Source organism: Linepithema humile, chromosome 4 (genome assembly GCF_040581485.1).
Source record: "Linepithema humile isolate Giens D197 chromosome 4, Lhum_UNIL_v1.0, whole genome shotgun sequence".
Classification (NCBI taxonomy): Eukaryota; Metazoa; Arthropoda; class Insecta; order Hymenoptera; family Formicidae; genus Linepithema; species Linepithema humile.
Window position 1 is genome coordinate 21,011,532 of NC_090131.1, and position 9,112 is coordinate 21,020,643.

Below are 9,112 nucleotides of genomic sequence, written 5' to 3' on the forward strand. Positions count from 1 at the left end.
TCATTAGTGAGACAAATAGAAAGATATTATAATATAAAATAATTAGAAAAAAGTAGTTCTTTAACACAGAAAATAATATCGATATGGAAATCCTATCGGAATTATAAAATGTTTGAAAAGCTTAAAACTTTGCAACATATCGCACAACCACATTTCATGATTATAATAGATTTTAATGTTTCGTTTATTTAAATTATGTATTAATCAAAAAATGGTGAAAAAAAACCAATAACTTTCGTAGGCAATTTTGGAAAAGAAGAATGTCTTCATCTATCAAATAATTTTTCTGCGTGTTCCAGCTGTGATTCAAAATTCATCCGATTGCCGCTGGCAAAATTTAGCTTTCGACTTTTGCGTTTCGTAGCCTTCGGGTCTATTGATAGAACCAACTGCTGGGGACGGCAGCAAAAATTCATTTTACATTCGGCAATCGTACGTTTCGAAACGTCCCTCGTGCGCAGATGCGACTCGCAAAGTCCACCGGAACTTTCTGAGAAACGGAACCGTTCTACAGTATCTGGACGACAATACTGTCGTCATTTTCCGTCCCAATGGCGTCATCGTGACGTGCACGGACTTCGACAAGCCGCAATCGCACAACGAATCCATCTGCCAGACGACCCCAAAAAGGTACACGTGAACGTGGGTCAACTGCGGAGCAAAAATCTTTGAATTAAATTGAAGATTCCTCTGTGCAACGGAGTTTGAACGGGAAAGAGACGACTTGAGGCAATCGGTGGTGTCCGAGCGTAGGGGAAAAGTCACAGATTCCACGGAGCCGCATTCTAATGGATCGATCATGGACGTCGACCACGGAAACAGCGTGTATCGCCAGCGGGCGAACGCGCGACTGTTAAGTTTCGCTCTAATTGGGAGCACGAAAACGGTTGGCTAATTGTGATTTCAACATTCGGTATTTCAGCATCATTAGAGTCTGCGCGTTATCTTTTTTCTAGTTTATCATTTTAGTTGCACATTAAAATAAAATATCGATATTAACTCTGTTAAAAAAAAAAATCGCGCTTGCTGCGGTGAACAGCGCTTATTATAATATCGAAACAGAGTTATCGTTAAATACTTTTTTTTTAGAGTGATGAAGACGATTCATTGATAGCGAGAGCATTTGCCACGGGTAAAGTGTTGCGATACTCGGTAGTGAATTACGACGGCCGACACTACGACGTGCTGAACGATCTGGTCGTAAGTGAACACGATCGATTGCTCGTTAGGGCAACATCGGACTACGAGGTCAACGAGGTATTCACACGTCGCGTCGACGGTACTGATACGTTTCTGCGCTCAAATGGAGAATTGGTTATTTCCCGGTATGCGCATATGTATAATTAATATATTAATGAATGTGGGTGTTTGATATACTGAATCATTAATCTCGTTTGTTCTTTTCTTTTTGATAGCTCAAAACATGCAATACTCTTGATTTTTATCCAATATGATTGTAACGTAGATTTAAGGTGCAATAAAATTGTTTGTCAAAAATATAATTTAAAAAATCAAAAGATAACTTTCTCACACAAGATAGCACAATTCTTTTTTCAGACATTACTACTGATTACATCGTAGAAGAACAGCTCTATAACAGCCAGTGATTTGCGAATGGTTGTAAGACGAATCGCAGCGATATTTTGATCTCGCAGAAACTGAAGGATATAATGATCGAACTACCGTCGCATCGTCTTCCGATAGCAAATTCTCACGCGAAGACTCATTCGTGCCGTACGTTGACTGCCGAGAGAAACTAACGAGGGTATCGATCGCAGAAGGTTTTGTCTCGATCTTGTTGACTTACCGCATGGAACACAAGGACTACGCTACTGCGTCCTACGATCAGTCAGCAGTTAGGTGTACTTTATCGATATCCGACAATCTTCGTGTCAGCATATCGAGGGGGAGGTCATTACGAAGTTTCAATGGGAGACGAAGTTAATCTGAAGGTAATCATAGTCACGCGTTCGAGACAACGCGTGCTGATAATAAAGATATAATATCGGCGATTTTAACAAACCATGTATTAAAATTTAGATAATTAAAATTTTCATACGCTATTGTTGATTAATTCAATCTTTACGAGAAAAGCTAAAATTTTATCAAAGAATTAACTTTGCTTGCCGTATTTTCCAATTGTTTCAATACTAACTTTATTAAAAAATTCTGTGCACTATCGTTGGAGACTCGTGACAACAAGATAAGTTCTCAAAGATATGTACTACTTGTGGTGAAAGGTCGATGTCGACTTATAAGTTTTGGAAATCCGCCGAAGCTGGCCCGCAAACGATTCTCACGACTATCGATATCCTCGGGAATGTGTGCTCGAGGTTAAAAATGATGGTGCCACGCGTTATCACCACGAAGACCGCTTATACGTACGAAAGAGACACGATAACAGCGATGACTTTTTCGAACACAGCGAGGATGGAAGAAGCAACGAAGAAGACACTAACTTGAAGGCAAGGCTCTACTGCAAATACCAGCGATATTGCAAAATGCTCAAGTTTCCTACGAGAAGTCAATACAGAATTTTCACGATGAATCGCGATCTGACAGCTTACGAGTACCTTCATCGATCGGCTAGACGCGAGCAAGAGATGGCAGCCGTCTTCGACGACGAGACGAGTATGATCTAGTATCCAGTATCCAATTTCACGTCGACCGGAACTTCGTCGCTTGATTACATTTGTGCCAGTGAAACCGGAGTTGAGATCAAAGGAAATATCCTATCAATAGCGGGTTAGATAATCGTGTGACCACATTATGTGATCTTATTTCATAATTATTAATATATTATTACTGCATTAGCTAAATTTTATTTTGTCTCTCTGTCGCGTAACTTTATTAAAAAGGAAATGATAATAATCTTTTGCGACAAACAAAAGCATATTTGTCGATTTCAACATACTCAAGGCTGATAAATATTTCACGACAAAACTGTGCGGAAAAAGTTTACACTTGACAAATGAACGGATTATGAGAGAACTGAATTACCACGAAGCACTTATTCCTTTCCATACAACTGGCTGCTCCCCTTTGGCAAAAGAAATCAGGAAGTTTTTAAAGAAACTCGGAACGAAGTTTTAGCAAAGCGGAATGAGCAACCCTCTGCCCAAGTTATTGCGAGTGCGCGTTTTCTTCGACTTTAAAGCGACAGACAGAAGCGTCCTGATCGATATGCAGAGAGCTATGAGGCGCTATTGGATATCTGTAAGTAAACAGATTTAATTATAGATTCATTAAAACTCGTTCTCATCTATAGATTCGTTAAAATTCGTTCTTGTCTACAATTGCGTGAAATACGCAAAAAATATTAAATATTTTTATATTTAATTAATTAATACGACTGATGCAAATATATTTTATTTACGCACGATATTCAAGATTATTTTAAATTCTTATTAATTTATAAAAGAAAGTTTTTAAGAAATGGATAGACAACATCAATATTATTTACACGATTAGTCAATATATTGTAAATATTATTTTTTATATTTAAAATATTGACAAGTAATTTATTATATCCTTCAAATTATATTTATTGTATTTTTTTAATTTTAATAAACTTGAAATTGTATTTTGTAATAATTAAAAACATCACAAGTTATTAATTAAGTATAATTGAACAAAGTTGTAACAATACAAGTTTTAATTTAAATAATAAAATATAATTCTTTTTCCAACACTAATAGTTAATTTCGTTGAAATTTTCCGTTTTATGGAGATATTATACGAGATTGCCTATTTTTTCTGATTACACTTCTCTCTCTTGAGGACTTTTTCTTTCACCCAGGTGTTCCGTGATGGTGACAAATGTCGGCTATTTTACGCGTCTGGAAGTCGACCCTGCGAGGTTGAAAATGATTACAAGAGTTCGAAGGACGGCCTACGGGAACTGGCTCTCGGCGTTAAGGGAAGCATCGACGTCAAGACGTACGTCAGAAGCCTTCAGGTTAAGCTCATTAAAGTGAGCACGAAAGCTCCTCGGCAGTCGAGCCGTCTTGCGGAGTTACTTCGACAAAGAGGCTCGACGAAGGAAGAATATGAGTGGTATAAACAGTGCATGAGAAAGCGGATTATGCAATACTTTCAAAATATTGCTGACTCGTGCTATTCCTTAATGAAAGACCTTGTCGACAAAGTGATACGAATATCAGAAAAAAAATCGCTCGCATGTCACAGAGAGAAGAGATAAACTTAAGTAATGAGAATGAAGAAAGCTATCGATCTAATTAATATATTCAAATGGTGCTTTCGTGATTAAATTTAGTCGCATCAAGACTGTACATATCCGTGTTTTCAACATGACCCTTTTTGCATTAATTCGCATTTTCTTCTATATATCAATATTTGTAAAATAATATAAATATTTTTATCTCTTTTCTTTGAAATAAATATTTCTTTTTTGACAGCAAAAAAGATTTGTAAGTATCGCAACGTCACGAGAGTCCTTGCACTCGTCCCTTATTCAAGTTTTTACCACCTGGTGATTTTGGCGCGCGTGGTCGGAATACCAAAACGTCGAAGTCAGAGAAGGGCGAAGTAAAAGCCAGCGCTGTAAAGGAGCGACACAGCCGCCACAGTGCCATATGCCTCGTACATTACGAAAAGTCGTAAAACTATGGCACGCATTTTTATCCTTTCCCATCGCGCTCGCTTACGCATTCTATAGGTACAAATACGTCTCATCATTGTCGTATGATTTTAAATTAAGTAAAAAATATTTCTTCATGGTTCTCTTTACATTAGTTTCTTTGTACACAGTTACTTACATTATATTGCAATAAGCAGTCATGTTCGAAATATTGATAATTGATGAAAAGAAGGGTTAAAATTAATCTAACTACACTGGGATATCTTAACACATTTTAATTGCAAGAATATAATCGTCCAATCTAATTTAGTTTATCTAATTTTCTCAAGTGTGTTATCTAACAAAGACTCCAAGAGCGCAATCCTATATCTTTTCGCGCAACACGCACGTGGCTTGTGATACAGGCCATATATCTATCGTGGGGATTCTTTGTAAAAACGCGGTATAGCTTCTCCAGAGTCGATCTTTTTCCCTCACCAGTCTGTTGGTTTCGTTCGAGAATGGAAACTCACACGAGCGGTACTCCGTATTTCCGACTGGCCGCGGGGACGCGCGTAAAATATTTCGCTCACGTACTTTTAACCTATATCATTTTCCCTTCCGAACGTTATACGACGCAATACGAAAAAATGGAAAAAACTCGATGTGTATTATAGGTTTTTCATCGCATGTACTGGTCCCACAGGGCTGTCCCTCTTTCTAACATAGCGACGATCTAACGTATCTCTTTCTAACATAGACACGTAACCGTCGTGTGTGTTATAAGATATTGCCATCTACAATACCATTCTTATTTAAGTGCAAACCTGTAAATCAACATAAGCATATAATAAGATTAAAGTTTTTACGATCCCGATAGCTGACACTTTATCGTGAGATACAATTCGTCGGACGAAATAGTAGTCAATAAAAGTGAAGTTTCGTATATGTCTATAATTATTTCTGCATAACGCACGATAATAAAATTTCCCTTATCTCTCTACGTTTGAAATAATTCGAGATACTAAAGAATTCCTTTGGATTTTCGTGAGTTAGGAAAAAGATATACAGCATGTATACAAGACTTTCGCGTGTAACAATTCCGGGCTGACCGAACAACGAGTCGAAAGCTCGCGCAGTCTGCTTGTTCTCCTGTCTCAATTTTATATAATGTTTTGCGCGTCCAGAATCGCGAGTGCTCACAGCGGTTCTGGTTACGACAAAGAGCCACTTTTGAAACGCATCGGCAATTCGCGAAAGAATAATGTCGCTGACTGTTCCGGTGTGGGGATCCGAAGTCGAAAGGGTAGAGAGGGAAAGAGAGAAGGAGATGGAGCGCAGTGGGGTATATCCCGGTATATCGCGCGCAAATATATCTATCTACTCCCGGCCCCGGGTTTCGCTGGCCGTGTGTACGGACGTTTACGTATCGCGTTATTGGACAAAAGTTGCACCATCGGTTTTAGACGCGACGCGATCTGATATATCGCCGGGGACGGGATTTTTCGTTACGAGAGGGAGAAACTACGAGACGGGTCATTTTTCTCAGACTGCAGCTGGATGTCGTAACGCGAAAAGCGTTCTCCCCTTGCCGCCACCCCTCCCTTCTCTCTCTCTCTTTCTCTCCCTCACCGAGACAACGAAATATATGAACTCTATACGCTTTACGAGCCAACGGATTGCGAATCGGTCTGATCGATGTTTCCGACACGGCTAAGTAGTAAGACCAGTGCATTATACCGACGCATGTATATTCTTATGTCTATCGCAAATATATTGCCGTATCAAATGTGAAGTGTTCTAAGAGATTTATCTTGGTCTTAACAAATTTAGATTTACACAAAGATTTAACAAAATAATAATTTTTACGTTATCTGTTGGCTGTATTTTATACATGCTATTTTGTATGAATAGAACAAGTATAGGATAAAAGTTTTACTTTTGATGTTTGCATAAAATTGTATTAATTATAAAAAATGTATGAGCAGTACAAAAGGTTAATCAACTAGCCCATTATCAACGTGTTAGCTTTACAAGCGATACAAATGAGAAAAATATAGCATTAACAATGCATATTTACGGATTTTCATGTATGTTGGATTGTTCTCTTCAGTTTCGAGTCATTCATGTACACGAACATTACGCGTCATCGACATATTTGTATGGATATTATTTATGTTCGATCAATATCGTTTCATGTTGTTAGCTATATTATTTAGTGAGGCTGCACGTGATATGACATTAAATTTGCGTATAACCCATAAAACGTTCATTTGCGAATTTTCATTGTTTCACCCAGCATTCGATATTATTTAAAGCGCAATTTATCAGCTTTACGCTTATTGTTGGGGAATATTGGGATGATATCAATAAAACCCGTCATAATTTAATCTGGCATTTATAGATTCTACATATATTTTAATTCATATGACAGATTTGGAGTTGAAATCTCTTTGAGTGGCTGTTTGTATGAGAGTTATTATCACTTATTATACTCTCAGTATACAATTTTGTTCATTTTTCCTGTAGATTATGATTAAACTAATAATCTACGATAATTTTATCTATCAGATTTCTTAGTGTCATGATATTTAATATTCTATTGTATAGTATAAGATTTTAAACAATGTTTTTTAAACAATGTTTTTTAAACAAATATGCTAAATCAATCTTGGAATTTCTATGATAAATGAAGCAGTTAAATCTTGCAATCGAATGATCCATAGCACATTCTAGCGTCGTCTGGGCGGACAGCAAAAGTATTTCGAGTTAATTCAAATAAAGTAATTAGAAACTTAATTTGCTTATGAAGATGAGTACTTTACTTATCGAACTGCTCGCTTTTTGCGGAGCTCGATGCCTAAGCCGATTAATTTTTACGATCCGAGCAAAATAATGGCGCATTGCGGCGAAGAGGTAATTTACTCGTTGGTTATGACGATGGAAGATGATTGCCTATCTAACTAAAAAGCGATAACAGATACTCGCCGTTATTATATCGCGTCGCATTGTTCTTAAGCGCTTCACAAATTAACCGCCAAAACTTTTAAGTAAAGCAGTAAACCGCGGAAGGGTTAATAGATTTTTGATGTGAGTTCCAGAAGAATTCAAGTTTTCGGATTTATTAGAATAAAAATATGGCCATAAATTTACAATTAAATTTGATGGAGCAATGTTTTTATCAAATAGTTTACATCTTTTATAAAATTATAATAATAGGAAGCTGTATTAATTTAATAAAAAGGAAAGCTATTGAAATGTAAGGTAAGGATATGTCGATAGGAGGGATCATGGTGATTGGTTTAAGTACGATTAAACCGCATTTGGTATCGGCGCTTGCGTTTCAACGAGTAATCTCGTCAATCAAAGGTCCAATAAAATGCGATTTCCGATGAAACTAGGACTTTAATGAGAATCCGATTTGGAGGTGCAGCGATAGCTTCTCATTTGCTTCCAGTGCACGTAATAAGCGTGCCCGCTTACCCCCCCCCGCTTTTCTAGGTGCCATGGTCGTTCGTGCGATATTCTGGGGAACTACCCCCTCGTGACTATACACGCTTCTCAAGCCCCGAGAAAGAGTACGCTCAACCGCAGGTGAATAAGGGATGAGGAGAAGCAAGTTGGGATTTCTGGTAAAGCGACGACGACGGGATCGCACTTCGTGGGGCAAGCTTGGCGCCTATAAATTTCCGCCAAGTTGAACATGAGTTAAGTCGCTTATCATCAACATAAGCAATGCAAGCGGTTGGAAAAAGTTCGACTGAAAGTGTGCAATTTGAACAGCATTGTCATATGCAAAACATTGAAGAATTAACAATTAATGAAGTACGGCGCTTTTAGACATTAAATCTCGTTTAATGATTTATAAAAATTTCTTACACTTCGCGCTTCTGATTCATATCATGCAGCTATACAGTTTGCGGGGAATGAGCTTTAAACTTCCCGATAAAAGTTACGGCGTGAAATAATGTAGAAATTTCATTTTACCGTTTTTAACTTACGTTCATATAACGAACGTGCCCGCTTTCACGTTCTTCTGTCTTAATATCGGATCTGAGCTTTTGTTGCGTTCTTTTGAAAACTTAAACATATTTTTTTTTGCATCCAATTATATAACTAGAGAGTTTGTAAAAATTCTTTGTTAATCGATAATCTGAGTAAGAGATTTGAAATAATGATTATTGGCTGGGCGTGTGTTTGTTTCACAAATAAACATGCATCTCAAATTAGTTCATTGTGACGAAGAAAGAATAATGATAAAGTAATACATTTATTCATTAAATCAAATGATCATTATGCCCGCAAGGACCTTATACAGCATTTTATAATAAAAATGGACAAACCGTGCGAATACCTGTTCGCTTGTTACGTCACTCTAAATATATGAAAATCCGAAAGAACTTAATCGTGTGAATCGAACTAAAACGCGGAGCTGCATCGATAAATTTACGATGGTTTGAGTCGATTCCAGAGTTTTAAATTCTGCGTTATTGGAGCAGGGTCGGGGTCGGATTCCTCTAGAAAGGTGCTGAA

The 9,112-nt window shown here is 37.4% G+C and overlaps 1 pseudogene; it reads left to right on the forward strand.

Annotated features, from left to right (window-relative positions):
• Nucleotides 1–1,562: 1,562 nt before the first annotated feature.
• Nucleotides 1,563–4,201, forward strand: LOC105667615 (uncharacterized; annotated as a pseudogene).
• The last annotated feature ends 4,911 nt before the right edge of the window (nt 4,202–9,112 follow it).